At 49.6% G+C, this 17,077-nt stretch overlaps 1 protein-coding gene across 9 annotated transcripts in view; it reads left to right on the top strand.

Moving 5' to 3' along the window:
• The first annotated feature begins 8,292 nt into the window (after positions 1 to 8,292).
• The window catches only part of Smco4 (single-pass membrane protein with coiled-coil domains 4), a 53,797-nt gene continuing 45,012 nt past the window's right edge, over positions 8,293 to 17,077 (top strand). For 2 of the 9 annotated variants that reach the window (XM_052189065.1, XM_052189069.1), the window contains exon 1: positions 8,732 to 8,854. The gene's annotated coding sequence lies outside the window, so the exon portion shown is untranslated. The other 7 variants (XM_052189074.1, XM_052189066.1, XM_052189075.1 and 4 more) reach the window with 6 other exon arrangements.

Genomic DNA, 17,077 nt, shown 5'->3' with positions numbered 1-17,077 from the left:
TCTCACATTAAAATGAACCCTTTGCAGTGTACAATTCGGTGACATTTAGAACATGTGCAGTGCTGTGTCATGACCACCTCTGTCATCATCGCAAAGGAAGCCCTGTGCCCCAAAAAGGTTAATCCTCTATGTCCCCCTCCAGCCACACTTATAATACCAGTCTGCTCCCTCCCTCCTCCCTCCTCCCTCCCTCTCTCCTTCCCTTCCTCCCTCCCTCCCTCTCCCTGCCTCCCTCCCTCCTTCCCTCCCTCCCTCCCCCTGCCTCCCTCCCTGCCTCCCTTCTTCCCTCCCCCCTTCCCTCCCTCCCTCCCTTCCCCTCCCTCCCTTTCCTCCCTCCCTCTCCCTGCCTCCCTTCTTCCCTCCCCCCTTCCCTTCTTCCCTCCCTCCCTCCCTTCCCCTCCCTCACCTCCTCCCCCCTCCCAGGCTGTTCCCTTCTCTCTCTCTCCCTTCTCATTTTGTTCCTGTTCCATGGCTCACACACGTTCCTTCTTTGGGCCCTAGGCAATGTGTGCTTCTTGGGCTGAATTCAGAAGTCGGAATGCTGGGAGTCCTGACGCCAGGTTGCTGCAAAATCGAGATGGGTCGGGGAAGGAGAACCTTATCTTATCGGGGTTTTCCCTGAAGAGTCTTTGGCCTCTGTGTGCTATGGGTGTGTCAGTAGCATGGTGGAGCTTAGATCTCTTCTCAGGATAATATTTTCAAAAAAGATAAAGCATATGGGCTGCAAAAAAGCCAATTATACTGAGATACAGTTATAGAATATTGATTCATACACTTCATTAACATGCTGAATAACATCATCTACTATGGATTTAATAGTGCTGTAATTTTAAAGTACTGAGAAGCATATATTATATTTCAAGGTCTCTGTAACACCGTGATGTAAAAATATCTGATTTCTATAGTGGCAAAATCACAGGGATTGCTCGTGACTCTGGAGTGCTGCCTACCTTCATACTGAAAAGAGCATGGTGAGAGTCAACACAGCACACATTTCCATACGAATTCATCTACAGACCCTGGGTGATAATAAGTTTCTCCGAGACTGCTGGCTGGTCTCTAAACTATTTCAGCTATGGACTTGTACAGGTTAATTCTGACTGTCAAAGGACAGACTCTAGAATCACCTAGGAGAAAAGCAGCCGGGCATGCCTGTGAGGGAGTTTCTAGGCTGGACTGAGGTAGGAAAACCCTAACAGTAGGCAACACCACCCTATGGGCTGGGGCCTCAGACTGAATAAAAGCAGGTAGTGAGGAGACCAGAAGCATAGATAGCTCTCTCTTTTTCCTGAATTGACAAGATGTGTCCAGCCTTCTCATGTTTCCATCTTTTTGACCTCTCCACCATGATGGAATGACCCCTCAAAATTCAATCAGGATAAACACTTCCTTTCTTATCATTGCTTTTGTGGGACATTTGGTCATAGCAGTGGGAAAAGTCATGGATGCAGACAGCTTTGTGACTTTGAGACCATCCTGTGAGGAAAAAAAATATGCATATTAAATTACACGTCTGCTGACCCCTTATACCTGCCCACGGATCATTTCCAAGTCTGCGGACTCCAGATTGGGAGCCTCAGATCCAGGACTAACAGCGAAGGGCAGTGCTCTGCTCAGGGTTCCCTGGCTGTGTCTGGTAGGAGCTGACTCTGGAGCCAGTCAGGCATGGTGAAAGATGTGGGCAGTCTTATCTGCTTCCCACACCTGGGTGACCAGCTTCTCACACTGCCACCCCTGTTCTGACACCTGAGTGACCGAGTGTGGGGCCACTGTCCAGACCAAGTCTAAGAAAGATGATTCCAGAAGGAATCTGAGGGGCTTTGCCTTCCCTCTGCCCAGAAGCATGGCTGGGAAGCAGATGGACACGGAAGCCTGGGTCGCGTCCTGTGAAAGCAGTGATGGATGCTGATTTCCCCCCTTGAATGTATACATAGCCTGTTATCTTGTTACAGTTCCTGTTCCAGGAAGCCACACAGTCACACTGACTGACTGTGGTGGACTCTGTGGCCACAGAACGATATTGGGCAGGCTAACACTGCACTGTGACATACCGTGTTTCTACTGGCAACAGGTTTGTAAAGATGTATGCCAAGCGGCATGTGATTTTTGTAGACACTGTGGGCTTAGGTCAATCAAAGCCCTGTTTGCCATCTTCCTTGGTTCAGGGACACATCTACTGCGGCCTTCCTCCTGCCATCACCTTCTAATCTTTGCAGTTCCAAAGCATGTTTGCTTTCTCTGAGTTAGCTCTTCCTCCACATCAGACCTACAGTGTGCTGAGACAGAGTCCACCTCCGTAAACAAACCTGTGCTTACAACCCAAGCTGTCAAGTGCTTGGGCATGAATAAAGAGACCAAGGCAGCTGCTCCCTCTCCAGGAGCTAAGAGATTAGATGTTGAGGCTCCAGGAACACAGGAAGTACGGTTCTAGCCTAGCTCACACTCACACGGTGCTACCTAGTTCACACTCACCTGGTGCTAACCTAGCTCACACTTACCTGGGTGCTACTCTAGCTCACACTCACCTGGTGCTACCCTAGCTCACACTCACCTGGTGCTAACCTAGCTCACACTCACCTGGTGCTAACCTAGCTCACACTCACCTGGGTGCTAACCTAGCTCACACTCACCTGGTACTATACCTAGCTCATACTCACCTGGTGCTAACATAGCTCACACTCACCTGGGTGCTAACCTAGCTCACACTCACCTGGTGCTAACCTAGCTCACACTCACCTGGTGCTAACCTAGCTCACACTCACCAGGTACTACCCTAGCTCACACTCACCTGGGTGCTAAACTAGCTCACACTCACCTGGTGCTAACCTAGCTCACACTCACCTGGTGCTACCCTAGCTCACACTCACCTGGGTGCTAACCTAGGGCTGCAGCCAAGGGGAGACAAGTTTCTGGAAACATTATGGGTTGAGTGGAGAAAGGAGCTGCTGTTGAAGAGTGGGAGGAGCCCCTGTGCTGTGACTATGTCTGTGGGGTTGCAGGGCTAACCCAGGACCCTTCTCTGATGCACTGGGAAGCTTCCCTTTTGTCCCATTCTTGTCTAAAATCTGGAAGCCTTGAGTGAGGATTTTGTAGGAGCAGTTTCCTGTCCGGCCATTGGCTGTTCATCAGATCACCTCCCCAACTCTCAAGACCTGCCAGTTCCAGGCCACTACCTTTATTAAAAGCTCCTCTTGGCTACAGCACCTAGGTTAGCACCCAGGTGAGTGTGAGCTAGGTTAGCACCAGGTGAGTGTGAGCTAGGTTAGCACCCAGGTGAGTGTGAGTTAGGTTAGCACCAGGTGAGTGTGAGCTATGTTAGCACCAGGTGAGTGTGAGCTAGGTTAGCACCCAGTTGAGTGTGAGCTATGTTAGCACCAGGTGAGTGTGAGCTAGGTTAGCACCCAGGTGAGTGTGAGTTAGGTTAGCACCAGGTGAGTGTGATCTAGGTTAGCACCAGGTGAGTGTGAGCTAGATTAGCACCCAGTTGAGTGTGAACTATGTTAGCACCAGGTGAGTGTGAATTAGGTTAGCACCAGGTGAGTGTGAGTTAGGTTAGCACCAGGTGAGTGTGAGCTAGGTTAGCACCAGGTGAGTGTGAGCTATGTTAGCACCAGGTGAGTGTGAGCTAGGTTAGCACCCAGGTAAGTGTGAGCTATCACGTACATGCCTAGTTCTTTTCCTCCATTATTTATTTGCAAACTCATTTATTCAGCTTCCTCTCTGGTTTGTGAGCTTCTCCCTGGAGGGAATGACTGTATATTTTAGGCTGTCCCTGCATCCACAAAACTAAACAGCTTGTACATATTCAGTTAAAGGGTAATGGAAGAGGTAAGAACAGACTGGGAACTTTGTTACTGGTTTTGAATAAGAAACTTCTCTTGGGGACAAGGACAGAGGTGACAGGAAACAGGTTTTGATGTTGGAATTTCCAGACCAAAAGGCACAGCTGGTAGATGAGTCACTGATGACTCTCTGAGGGCCATGGTAAATTAAGACAAATCAAAAGGGCTCCTTTTCAGTCTGGGACTTTAAAACAGTCGTGGACTATTTTCAGCCTATGGGACTCTCAGCACACAGACAGTTCCATTTTTTTATGGGGCCCTGGAGGATTAGTGGTTTTAGGGTGGTCCTACTTTTCAAACAACCCTCGTGAAATCCTAAAAAGAGTCAAGGGAGGATGAAGACAGGGAAGTTAATGACATTCTTGAAACAGAAGCTGAACATCTGCAGGGATGGAGAAAACTAGGAAGAAATTAAGTCTTGAGCTGGGCCTGGCTGGCACAGGTTTGTAACGCCAGCCTCTGGAGGCCAAGGCCGGAAGACTACAAACTGGTGCGGGCCTGGGACACAAGGGGTGGGAACTGCTTCTGATCTCTTAGCTGATGGTGTCCTCTAGGAGGTTAGGGCCAGTGAGACTGAAGGGACCTGCTGAACAGCCCATCTGGGCTCCATCTAGTCCTTTGCACAGACGAAAGCAGAGATCTTAAACTGTTTCCTTATAAGGGGTCTAACAGCTTTGTGAAAATAGTCAAGTGTACCCTTTGCTGTGTGATGGAGTAGGCATAATTTTGCTCAAAGTCTTTGTGAAAAAAATTATATGATATTACTGTGAGGGAAAAAAAAGAGGTTTTTATTATACTACTTGATAGATACATTAGTTTTCTTTGTGGAACTCAGATTCCAGCAAAGTGCATGGAGCAAAAAGGCTAGCTTCTGGTAGAAATGCAGACACGGGGGCTTAAAGCAATCTGGCTTTTCCTTTTAACTGGTGGATGTATTTTGTACACAGTGGTGAGATTCATAAAGACATTTCCATCCAGTATGTGATGGACTTTGACCATATTTATCACTCCTATCTCACAGATCCTTTTCCTTTCTCCAGTCTCGTATCTGCATTCAAACTACATACATACATACATACATACATACAATCATACATATCCAGTTATAGGTGTACATATAACATTTCAGACCCATACAAGAGAAAGAACATTGTCTTTCTGAGTCTGGCTGAGCTGGCTTACTGTGACAACCTCCACCCTCACACACCTTTTCAAAACAAGAAGCTGGACTGTTTTCCTTCCTAACTTAGAGAAGATATATTTCTACAAGGGTGTTTACTTGGCGGAGGGAGGGCTCTTGACCAGAGGAAGCCAAGAGGCTTTTCTTCTAGAACTTGGAATGTGGAGTAAAAGTCACAGAAGGAAACCAGTGGCTGTTTTAGTGACTGAGTCTTGGTGCGGCTTCTGTTTGGCCTCCCAGAACTGCTGAGAGATCCCAGCTCTTGGTCCCTCTGAAACCTGATTGGATTGTGAGTGATCTACCTGTCCACCAACTTTTATTTTTATTTTTGGTGATCTTGTCTACCCAATCCCTTAGATTGTCCAAAATATTGCCCAAGATCCTTGCATTTAAAATGTGTTTTTATTTTTAATTGTGTGTATGTGTGAATGTATGGTGTGTGTGTGTGTGCCCCAGGAGGCCACTCTGCAGTTGCAGTTACAAGTAGTTGTGAGTTGCTTGATCCGAGTGCTGGGAACTGACCTTGGATGCTCTGCTAAAGCAGCAAGTGCTCCTAACCACTTAGCCACCTCTCCAGCCCCAGGAAGAATATTTTAAATGACAACGAAAGTCAGAAGTGGAAACCTTAGAGTTCAGGAATGCAAGCTAGTTTGCCTTGAGCCAGCTCCAGACCGGGCGGGGCTTTCATCTGCTCAGGTGTTTCTTCCTGGCAGAATGAGGTGCTGGGTTCAAAGATCCTACTTGTTCTTGACTCTGCAGTGTTTCCTGATCTGATCCTGGGCTGGGGTGGTGGAGTATTGAGTAAAGCACTTGCTGCACAGGTTGTATTACCTGAGTTCTATCCCTGGAACCCGTAAAAAGAGCCAGATGCAATCGTCTATCTGCATTCCCAGCATGCCCCTCTTGGGAGATGGGCGCGAAGGAAGAAGGGCCAGAAGTTTACAGGTCAGCTAGTTCACGCATCAGTGAACAAGAGACCCATTCTCTAATTAGGTTGAAGGTAGAGACAGGCACACAAGGAAGTTATTTGATCTCCACCTGCACCATATGCACACAAACCACAGTATACAAACATGGGCACACACACACACACACACACACACACACACACACACACCTACCTTGTCATTAAGGAGCTTCCATCCAGGGGAGGAAATGAACATACCCAACGTCCCTAACACCTACTGTTGGCATTCCAGTCAGGCTTAGAGCCTGAGAGCTTACAAGCTGACCTTGCCAGCCCCTTGACATACTGGCAGCAAAAGAATTTTAAACTGCCAGGCTCAGTGATGAACCAATTCAATGAAGGACTCTGGGAGAGGCATTTACATAAAATGTGATGCTCGGGTAAGCTCAGACACAGACTTCAGCTGAATACTTCATGACAGAAAACACTGGCTGGAGACTGATTCTTGGTTAAATTTCGCCAAGACCTTGTAACTATAGACATGCTTACCAGGAAGGGTCGGTATCTCTATTATCTGTTGTCATGTAAGAACCATTCCAAATGCTCAGTGACTTAAAACCAGTACCAGTTTAGGTTTGAAACCCTGGGCTACTCGTGACTGGCTCTGCCTAGGACTCACTCGGGTAGGACTTGGCTTTTCTCTCCTTGGCTCTCTCCCCCGTGTAGAGGTCCTCTGTGGAAGTCTTAAGGCAGCACCCCAACGAACAAGGAGCAAGGCTCAAATCCTCAGCTCACAAGATGTCGTAATATACCCACAGGTCAAAATGAGTCACACAGTCAGCGTGGGAGGAGCCAACTCAGAGCGAGCACTCTTCCTTCCTGTCAGCAGCAAGGTTGTGAGGAGTGGCTCTAGACCTTTGGAAATCTGCATCTCTAACTTGTAAATGAGCCCTCACTAAAGGCAAACAAGTACTTACCAAAGGCAAAGGCACTTTTGAGTCACCTTGTTAAGGGGCTATTTCTCTAGAGCCTTGTAAACATACAAGAGCCTCTGAAAGTTATGTACATCAAGTTTAGGGGCAAAGAGCGGCAGACCCGACCCGAGGGAGGCTTACGGATTTCATATGGAGCTGCATACTGTCCCGCTCTGCCCCAGAGGGAGGACTTCTGTGTGTGTCTCATCCACCCGAGCTCACACTTGAGGACAAGAACTTCACTTTGCTCACACAATTGTTTCTCTAAATCGAGAACTCACAATACTAATCATGATCCCTACATACTTGTTAATGGCACTGTGCCTTTATGAGGCAGTCGTGAGCTCTAGAGATTGCCTCACAGACTGGGTCATTCCTTCTTAAATGACTGATCACAGAGCCACCGCCTGTGGTCTTAAGGTTGTCCCCAGTAGAAAAGAAAACAGTCTTCCCACACCCTCAAGGTGGCTCACAACCTCCTAGAACTGCAATTCCAGGGATCCAAAGCCTCTCGTGGCCTCCTTTTGCACACATACATACATGTAAACAAAATAAACCTTAAAAAAATAGCCTTTATTTTTCCTGCGTGTATCCGTAAGTGCCTGAGGATACATGTACATGTGGAGATCATCTGCCTCTCCTCTGTGGTTTGCTGTCTTGTTTTTTTGACACAGGGTTTCCCAGGGAACCTAGAGCTCAGCCTTTTGGTTAGGCCGGCTGACCAGGGATATGAATGTCTCCCCTAGGATTTTACACACACACACACACACACACACACACACACACACACACACTCACATTCTTATGCCCAGCTTTAATGGGGGTGCAGGGATCTGAACTCAGGTCCTAATGCTTGGGTAGTAGTTACTTTACAGAGTCATCTCCTTAGATCCCCAATAATAGTCTTCTTACATATGTGTATTTTCATCCCGCACTAGGCCAGTAATAATACAAATGAGCACCAGGCAGGGCTATGCTAAGCGCTGTATATGATCTCTGTATATCTTCAAACCGTAACACCAGCAAGTAGATTTTACGGCTCTTATAGATGAGTTCATTTTTGGCCAAAGGAGATTAGCTTTCCTAAGACTTCTCAACGTTTAAGTGGCTGATTTAAAACCTAAATGTGCTTGGCTGAAAGTCCTTAATGACATTTAGCTTAGGGCCTTTTGGGGCTTTAATGCTGATAAGGGGCAAGGAATCCCATTTTATTTATGACAAGCTGAACATGTGTAATTTACCATCAACAAACCCAGGTGGGAACATCCCCTTGAGGATATGAAAGTCTGCTTGGCTAGGAGGGGGAGGAGGTCTGTGATTGTATTTTGCTTCCTCATAAGCCCCAGGCACAGGTCACAGAACAAACTTCTGCCATTGGGTACCAACCTGCTCTCTAACCTGCACCAGGTATGAATGTACTCAAGGGCTACACAGTTCCTTCAAGGGTGACCATGTGGGGAAGGAAGCCAGTGCCTCCGATCACCGTCCGCTTGACAGGGCAGGCCTAAATTAGCTGCGCCCAGTAGAACGTAATCCCCATTCTCAAGAACGGGGACCCTAAACCTTCCCTTCTCCCCTCAACAATGGCGGAGGCGCATCTGAGTGTACCTGGCCTGAAGGCAGTTGAGCACGCAAGAAAGCACTTCGCTTTTGCAACCCAGACCTCCGCTTCCCCTTCACAGGTTCACCGACACAGGCTGCTTCAAGCCTGGCTGCCCCTTGGGCGTGACCGCAACGCGAGCGGCTCCGGCCTGCGGGGCGTCCGCAGGGTGCAGGGTGCCGCGTGGTCCGGCCCCGCGTTAGGGTTAGGGAGCAGGATTCGGCTTCCCGGCGGCAGAGGGCGCCTGGCGCCGCGGTCCTGCGCCCCGGAGCCGCCCGCGAGGCGCGAGCAGAGGCGAGGCGGGCAAGCGGCGGCCCCTGCCACGTACCCGGCCGTGCGCGGCGGCGGCAGGTGGGCGCGGGGGCTGCGGGGACCGCGCGGCTCCGAGCGGGGCCTCGGCGCGCGGGTGCGGGAGGCCGGGGCGCCGCGGGTGGTGCGCGCTGGCGGGCGGGACGGCTCTGCGCTCCCCGCCGCGCCTTCCGGGCCGGGCCGGGAAAAGTTGGGGCGGCGCGCTGGCCTCGGGGACCGGGCGGGAAGTGCGGCGCGGGCGGCAGAGGCCCCGCGCGGGAAGGCGGCCCCGCGCGGCCCGCAGAGGGGCGCGCGTTTGCAGGTGGCTGCGGGTGGCGGGGACCCCAGCGGGGCGGCGGGGACGGGCTGGCCTCTTTCCCGCTGCGGCCCAGGGGCCCGGCCGAGAGTTGGGGACCCCTCGTGGCGTTCGGGGTCCCCGTGGGGAAGGAGCTGAGCATGGTTTCCTGCGTCGCGGGCTCCGGGAGCGCCCCTCCCACTGCGGTGCGTTGGTCCTGGGGAAGTTGAGCGGGCCGCGGAGTGGACGGTATGTGTGCAGGGTGTTCCGAAAGAGTGGGATGGGACCGCATGAAGCACGCACACCCACCCAAGCTCTCAGTCCCGGCTCAGCGCGCAACTCCGGGCCCCCTAGCGTTTAAGAGATTCTCCGGGCTGGGCCAGCAGCTGCTCAAAGCTGCACAGCACATCTAGGCATAGTGTGTGGCTAGAAGACATGGCCTCTGATTTTCTGTCTGCCGCTGGCCACTTCCCAAACAAGGTTTCAACAGATGCCCATGTGTTATTAGAACAACCTATGTAGTGTTCCTTGATGAACTTGATGCCCCCTCCCCGATAAGCTTGGTATTCAAGCCACCTCCATGCCACGTTGAGTGCAGTAGAACATAGCCAGGCCATGGGCCTCCTGAGCCCGTGGGAGGTTCTAGATGTGTCAACAGGACATGACCTTGGGTAAGCCCTGTGGACCTCAGTGTTCTTTCTGTGTAACAGGAGAAAAAAAAAAAAAGATAATTTATAGGAGGCTGGCGGAGGTTTCCGAGGGAGCCTTGCCTGACTTGCAGTCTCCTATTTGCACAAATATTTCTACTTGCCCTCAGGAAGACATTAGGATAGCTTTAAAGAAAACAGGAGCTAAAAAGATGGAACACACAAAGCAAGGAAGTCGTAATTGGTACTAGGTGTACACTGGAGTGCTGTACTCGTGCAGGTAGTGGGAATTATGGCCTGCCAGTTCGTCTTTGCTATAAAGTCGCTTCTAGCGCTGAGAACATGCCACCCGTGGGCACGGACTGCTTATTTTAGCCTCGGACTGGGGTGGTCACTCAGCTGGCATGATGGGGCCCTTCCTGAGGGGCATGCCCAGATCTCATGCTGTGTAGCTGCATCCGTGCCACCTACCTCTTCTGGTCCGGCTTTAGAAGTAGTAGCCTGGTTTACCATTGCATGTGGTGTTTCTGAACTGAGCTGATTTCTTCCAAGTCTGAGTAGTAAATACGTACGCATGAGGTACGCTTGGGTATAGCTCAGTATAAATCGTAGTTATGCGGTGTCTACTCCACTTATTCCTTGGTGTCTGCTGGGGCAGCCCCTCACCCAGACTTGGGAAACAGGTTTTGGGTCCTGAGGGCAATCAAAATAATTGGGCTAAGCAGCTTGTTAATGATCAAGCCTAAGTGTTGTAAGGTGAGGGGTGGGTATCTCTTTCTTTCTTTCTTTCTTTCTTTCTTTCTTTCTTTCTTTCTTTCTTTCTTTCTTTCTTTCTTTCTTTCTTTCTTTCTTTCTTTCTTTCTTTCTTTCCTTCCTTTCCTTTCCTTTCCTTTCCTTTCCTTTCCTTTCTTTCTTTCAAGATTTATTTATTTATTTTAATGTATATGAATACACTGTTGCTGTCTTCAGACACACCAGAAGAGGGCATCAGATCTCCTTACAGATGGTTGTGAGCCACCATGTGGTTGCTGGGAATGACCTCTGGAAGAGCAATCAGTGCTCTTAGCCGCTGAACTATCTCTCCAGCCCTAGGGGAGATTTTCCTGTTTTATCATAACGGAATGTTTTTCTCCTGTCCACTTCCATTTTCAGCTTTCGGAATCCAAATCGGCTTTGCTTTGACCATGTCCTTCTCTGTAATCCTCGAAACAATTTCGTTAGTGTCTTGGAAGTGGCAGTAGATGATTATCTCTTTAGTTTAAGATAGTGGTACAATGATACTTAAAAACATAGGGCTTCACTAATTACGTTCAGTCCTTAAGGTAGCTGTAGAGTGTGCGCATGCGTGAAGATGACCATACAGAGACCGCTAGATTCTTGAAACAAGAATCGTGTTTTCAGGTTAGTTTCCGTTTGAGCCTCTGCTGCTCTTTAGACTCCGTGAAGCGGAGTGGGCGTCAGTTCGTTGGTGAAGAAGCGAAGCCATGAGGCACAGTTCTGTGTCACGGTAGCATCTCTGTGCCCAGAGAGCAGCTTGCGGGGACGGGAAAGGAATTCTTACTAGTTTACAAGGTTGTGATCTCTCAGTGAGAACATGAGGGAACGCTGCATGCTCTCTGATTCAGGATGTCGGGCCTTAAACACCTGAGGACCCTGGAACCTACCTATGTGGTGATCCTGGAGGTATTGCGGCCCCTGTAACCCCTGAGCTGTCGGCCCCGCCTCTGGGCCGCAATCTGCCCCTCTCAAGTCTGAGCCCTGCTGCTTTCCCTCACCTGTGAACCCAAGGCTGCTGCAGGCTGGCCCCTCCTCTCTCTCCTTGCTCAGGCTCTCCAGATAATGGGGTTGATTAAGTCTTCCTGTAGGAATTGTCCTCAGGGGAGAAAGGCTTTTTAAAGTACATTTTTGTCCTTATGAATAATTCCTCTGGCTTTTGCCTCCCCACACCAATCGCAAGCACACACAGAGAACATTCCAGGGCCTTGGGCTATGGATGGATTCAAGAAAGGAACTGAACAAAACCAGAAGCCAGAAAGGGCAGGTTGGAAGTTGGTTGTGGTTTTAGCTGTTCCCTGCCCCGCCTCATTTTGTAGATTTCTCTCCATTTTTGCACTAGGAAAAGATAATGGAGTTTTGCGGGGGAGGGGTTCTGGATAAGGTGAGGAGGGAGGAGGCTGACTGTGAGGGGGGGACTGTAGTCAGATGTGGAACTGAGGGAGATACCGGCCACTGTCCACCTTCTCCTGGAAGCCGCCCGCCCTGCTGGGCTTCCAAGTTTTGTGCTCTAGGCAGATTGTGACTCGCCTTAGTGGCAACATTAGTGAAATTCTGTAGTCAATTGTGCAGAAAAGGAAATTAAATTCCAAGAGAGTGTTTGTTGTGACGGATGCCAGGATTTTTTATCAGGATCTAGTCGGTCTACCTCCTAGTTTCCCCAAAGATATTTTAAAAAGAAATAGTTTTTAAATCATGGAAGTGTCTTCATTGTGAGTCTTTGAAATGTCACCCTCCTAAATTGTGGAAACGAATGAGGTTGAAACATCCCGGGGATTTATGTTTTGACCTGTGCCTTCACTGTTCTCACATTATTTTAATAATGAGTTTACTTTTGGTTTCCTTTCCATTTTGAGAGCCTAGTTTCTACACTTGAGAGCTTGCCTCTGCCTTCTGTTCTCTGGGGTTAATTCTTACTGATCATGCAGAGCTGGTGAGGAGTTAGGGCACGCAGCACACCGAGCCAGGCTGGGGACAGGTGTAGGATGCTCACTGACAGGATATGGTCCTGACAGCAGAACTGATGGCAGGTTATGGCGGCCCATAATTAATAAAGCACAGTGGTGTGACGGTTCACAGATGCCTGTATGTACCCTGTAGATATGAAAGGCTGCTCTTGCTCTCTCCAAGGTTCAGAAGCATGCTTGTAGGCTGGCACAGGTGTCGTGATGGCTCAGGGACACGTGTCCGACAAATAGTCTTTAACCACGGCCTGTGCTTACGTCAGTTCTGGGCAGGGAGGGCTGTGCTCACTCTACTGGGGATAGGATAGAGCCTTTGTCTTGTGGTTTGGGAGTTTCCTCAAGGAAAGAAGGTTAACTCTATCAAGGAAGATTGTTCAGCGGGCTGTGTGGAGTATGAAACACAGCAAGTGGAAATTAGTGGAGAAGAGTCTATTAGTACAGTGGGCTCAAGACATAGCCCAGGTAAAACCATGATGCTGTGGCCCTGCGGTGCACAGGATGTGTAAGACCCCCAAAAACCGAGGGTGCCCCAGAACCCCACACCCCGGAAGGCAACACCTAAATCACTCGCAAGAAACGGTCTCAATGCAATAGCATGAGGATTTCTTTATTCCAGAATTCTGGGTTCCATAGCCGTGCACACTACGCAGGGTTAGAAGACTATGGACCCCAAGTGCTGAATTGCGACAGCTTTTATAAGTTTACGGCAGAGCCCGCAAATCACAAACCAATCATTTCTTAGCATGGAGAGCCCTCGAATTGTGAGCCAATCAATTTGTACCACTCCATAGTTTTTAGGCCAATCAGTTTAAATTATCGGAGCCCGCGCTCAGTGGACCAATTAGTTTCCTATAATGTCTACAACTGCGTGAACTCCTGCTTAGGGGTAATGGCTTAAGTTTACAGAAGCAAGATAAGCTTAACCCATTTCCAGTTACCCTATGGGGCCAGGATCACCTATTTAAGGCCTTTCTGCTAGCTCTAAACAAAGGGCGGGCTCTGGAATGTGACCTTTTACCTAGTTTCTAATAAAGCGAGATAGCATTTTAAACTCCTGATTTCTTGGGGTCATTAGAGTTAGGCTGTATTTTCTATCCTTTCAGATGCACACCGAATGGGAAGGTCTTGGTCTCTCTGGATGATGGAGTTCAGAGAGGAAACCTTTCCTGCTCCTCATCCTCAGAGCCTTGAGCTGTGGAACTGAGGACGCTGGGAAGGAAGCTGCAGCAGCATGCATTGCTTCTCTTGGGCCCTTGCTAGAGACAGCTGTCTGAGTCTGACCTGAAAGGCCTTTGCTGCTGCCCTCTGACCTTAGCATGTCTAAGAACGTCTCAGAATTGAGGTGGGAAATGATGTCCAAGAAGAAGGAAGAACAAAGTATGGATCCTGGATCCTTTGTAGAAGGGGGGTGGGGATACCCACAGAAGGAGATACAAAGACAGAGGTTGAGCAGAGTCTGAGGGAAAGACCATCCAGAGACTACCACACCCAGGGATGCATCCTATATACAGTTACAAAACCCAGACACTATTGTGGATGCCCACGAGTGCTTGCTGACTGGAGCTGGATATAGCTGTCACCTGGGAGGCTCTGCTAGTGCATGACAAATACAGAGGGGGACACTCTCAGCCAGCCATTGAACTGAGCACAGGGTCCCCAATGGGGGAGCTAGAAAAAGAATCCAAGGAGCTGAAGGGGTTTTGCAGCACCATAGGAGGAACAACAATATGAGTCACCCAGTACTCCCAGAGCTCCCAGGGACAAAACCATCAACCAGATAGTACCCATGGCCCCAGACACATCGGCAGCAGAGGATGATATTGTTGGACACCAAATCGGGGAGAGGCCCTTGGTCCTGGAAAGATTTGATACTGTAGTGTAGAGGAATACCAGGACAGGGAAGCAGGGGTGGATTGTTTGGGAAAGGGGAGATGGCTTATGAGATTTTCGGGGGGCAGGGGGACCAGGAAAAGGGACAACATTTGAAGTGTAAGTAAAGAATATACTTAATTAAAAAAAAAAGAATCATCACTATTTAGGATAACCAAAAAAAAAAAAAATGAGGTGGGGCTATCAAGACCCACTTAGGAATAATATTTAAGAATTCAAATGGAACTTGCTAGAAGGATAAAGCCTAGTTTAGAAGAAGTTTACAATCTAGTAATTGCCAGCTGGCCCCCAAGCAGATGGGTTAGTCCTCAGTTCTCTATGTGTGCTGTGTGAGGTTGCTGGGGAAAAAGTAACAGTGTGTATCCTGTGATTGGTAGCCAACTCTAAGGAGTGGAGGTTATCTTCCTCTAAGACCGCAGCCTGTGCCGCAGAGCTTGACCAGTCTGAAGCAGATTCTGAGCCCTGGGACGAGGGTGACTGGAGATTTCAGTGGAACACGCTGTTCGAGCGCCCTGTGCCCCTAGTCTGGGCCAGAGATGGTAGTGGACTGCTTCTGGCTGTGTGTTTTCTGGGTTGCATTCATTCCTGTTTGTTCTTGTGCTGGTCAGGCAGGAGCGCAGTCGACCGGGGCCTGGCTTTCTCGGCCCTCTTCATTTGTGAGGGAGCAGTTGGACCTCACCGCCCTGCTCCTCAGCCCGTGTCGCCGCAGTCTCCACCGGTGGACACGACGTGCAGGCCCACCTCACTGCTGGCCCACCTCACTGCTGGCGTTCTCTTTGACTTGGTGACCTTGCGTCCTTGTACTCAGTGGCCTCTCTCTGATACCCACAATGGTGTACAAGGACGGACAGCATCCTTGACTGGGTGCTGAGGCCCGGCTGGAGAAGGGCGCACTCACTGCAGACAGTAGCGATCGTGCCTACTTCTTGTTTATTATGTCTGCAGCAAAGCCTCTTTGCTAGATTTTTTTTTGAAGTGTGTGTGTGTGTTGGGGTTTGTTTGTTTTAATTATTACCAAGAATCAGAAAAGATACCTGTCAGATGTTTAAATCCACTACAGCAGTGTTGTGACTCTGGCGAGCAGGGAGAACAAATATACATTTAGCCAGGATACCGATGATTTCTCTCTTTCTGTGCTAACGCAGCTCTGTTGGATGAGACGTCCGATTTGTATACTGACTGATACAATTTGGGTTTCCGGAGTGAGGGAAGAGATTCCTGGGCTGCTTGCTGGATCGGAGGGACTCCACTGAGCAGGCTTCTCTGCCAGTCTTGGCTCTCTCCCTAACGCAGGCACTGGCACACAGCCTCTCAGTTGGGAAGGTAGAGTTTGTCCAGAGCCCTCAGCCGTTGCCTGAGGGGTGCTTAGTGGGCTGTGGTGAAAGCCCTCCCCTCTGCCGTCTGAAGGAGATTCTCTTTTGACACTGTGTGTGCATTTGAGGATAGGCCCAGAACTGGTGCATCCAGGGATGGCAGGTTGAGGGTAGGAAAGGCCACAGCTCTCCTTAACCCTGTCAATCCCAATTTGACTTGTTGTCAAGGCTCAGATATTAGGCAAGGATCTCTTTAGTTTCTCCTTGAGTACAGTGTGGAAACATGCGCTGCCTTGGGGTGCAAGTCGACAGAGGGGGAGTCTGTCTGTCTGGAGCTGTTTACAGGAGGCCACTTGCTTTCATGGATGACCCAGGTGGTCTGTGCGAGTCTGCTCCCATCCTCCACCCCTTCCCATGTGGAAGGAAGAGCCACCGTGTTGACACTGCAACCCTCTCCAGGTGTCCCCTCCCCCTCCAGCGGTCCGTCTGCCGTAACTGGTTTTAGCAGTTAGGTGAGGAGCTTGAAGCTGTTTGTCTGCCTATTTAGACACGTGGGCATAAGAATTTCTACGTTTTACAAGCCTAGATCTGATCAGATGCACCGGCCCACCATCTTCCTTATTTTTATATTGCGAAGTTGTTTACAATGTAGCTAGTTTCTGTTCTTTTGCCTACAACATATGATACAGGTGTATCGTTTCCGAATTGGTTTCCTGTTGATGGACAGGCAGATGAACTAGCTCATGAGGTTTCCACTTACCCATGTCTCTGCATCAGGGTGCCTGCGTTTCTCTGTTCTGATTCGTCAGACATTTACGTTAATCCAGCCCCTCGGAGCAGCTGTACCCGTGGTGATCTTAGATGTCCTGATCTCTACTACAGTTTACGAGTTTGCCCATTTTCCTACTGGCTGACATGCTGATCGGAAGAAGTAGATTGTGTTTTGTAAGCATTCTGTCGGTTGCCAGTTAAGCCGGGACACCCATTGCTTAGCTTTGGATCTTAGTGCTGAGATCTCAACTTGCAGAGTAGGCGGGCCTGTAGGAATCGCTGTGGGAAGCCCAGAAAGACTTGGAGTAGGCACCGTGTCACCAGGGGTGGCAGTGTGGCACCTGGGAGCCAGACCTGGTTTCACATTCCTTCCATTTCTGCTAGAGGCTAGGTATGGTGACAGGGACACTTGGAACTTGGTGTAGGGCCCCTGGGTGTGTCTTGAAGTGTTCCCCTGAGGAACTGGGTTTGTGTAAGTACCAAATGAGACGGGTCTTTCCGGAGACTGTGCATCCGAAAACCAGATGCTGTGGCGTTCATAAAGCCTGGTGGTGGAGAGTCTGTGTGAGGCAGATGGCTTTCTACCTGTGTGGCTATCTTCCCTGCTACTGGCTTGCTATGGCGTGTTGTGA

The sequence above is a fragment of the Apodemus sylvaticus genome, chromosome 7, assembly GCF_947179515.1.
Source record: "Apodemus sylvaticus chromosome 7, mApoSyl1.1, whole genome shotgun sequence".
In the NCBI taxonomy this organism is placed as follows: Eukaryota; Metazoa; Chordata; class Mammalia; order Rodentia; family Muridae; genus Apodemus; species Apodemus sylvaticus.
Note: the sequence above shows the minus strand (reverse complement) of the source record. Positions and strands in the feature narration are given on the sequence as shown.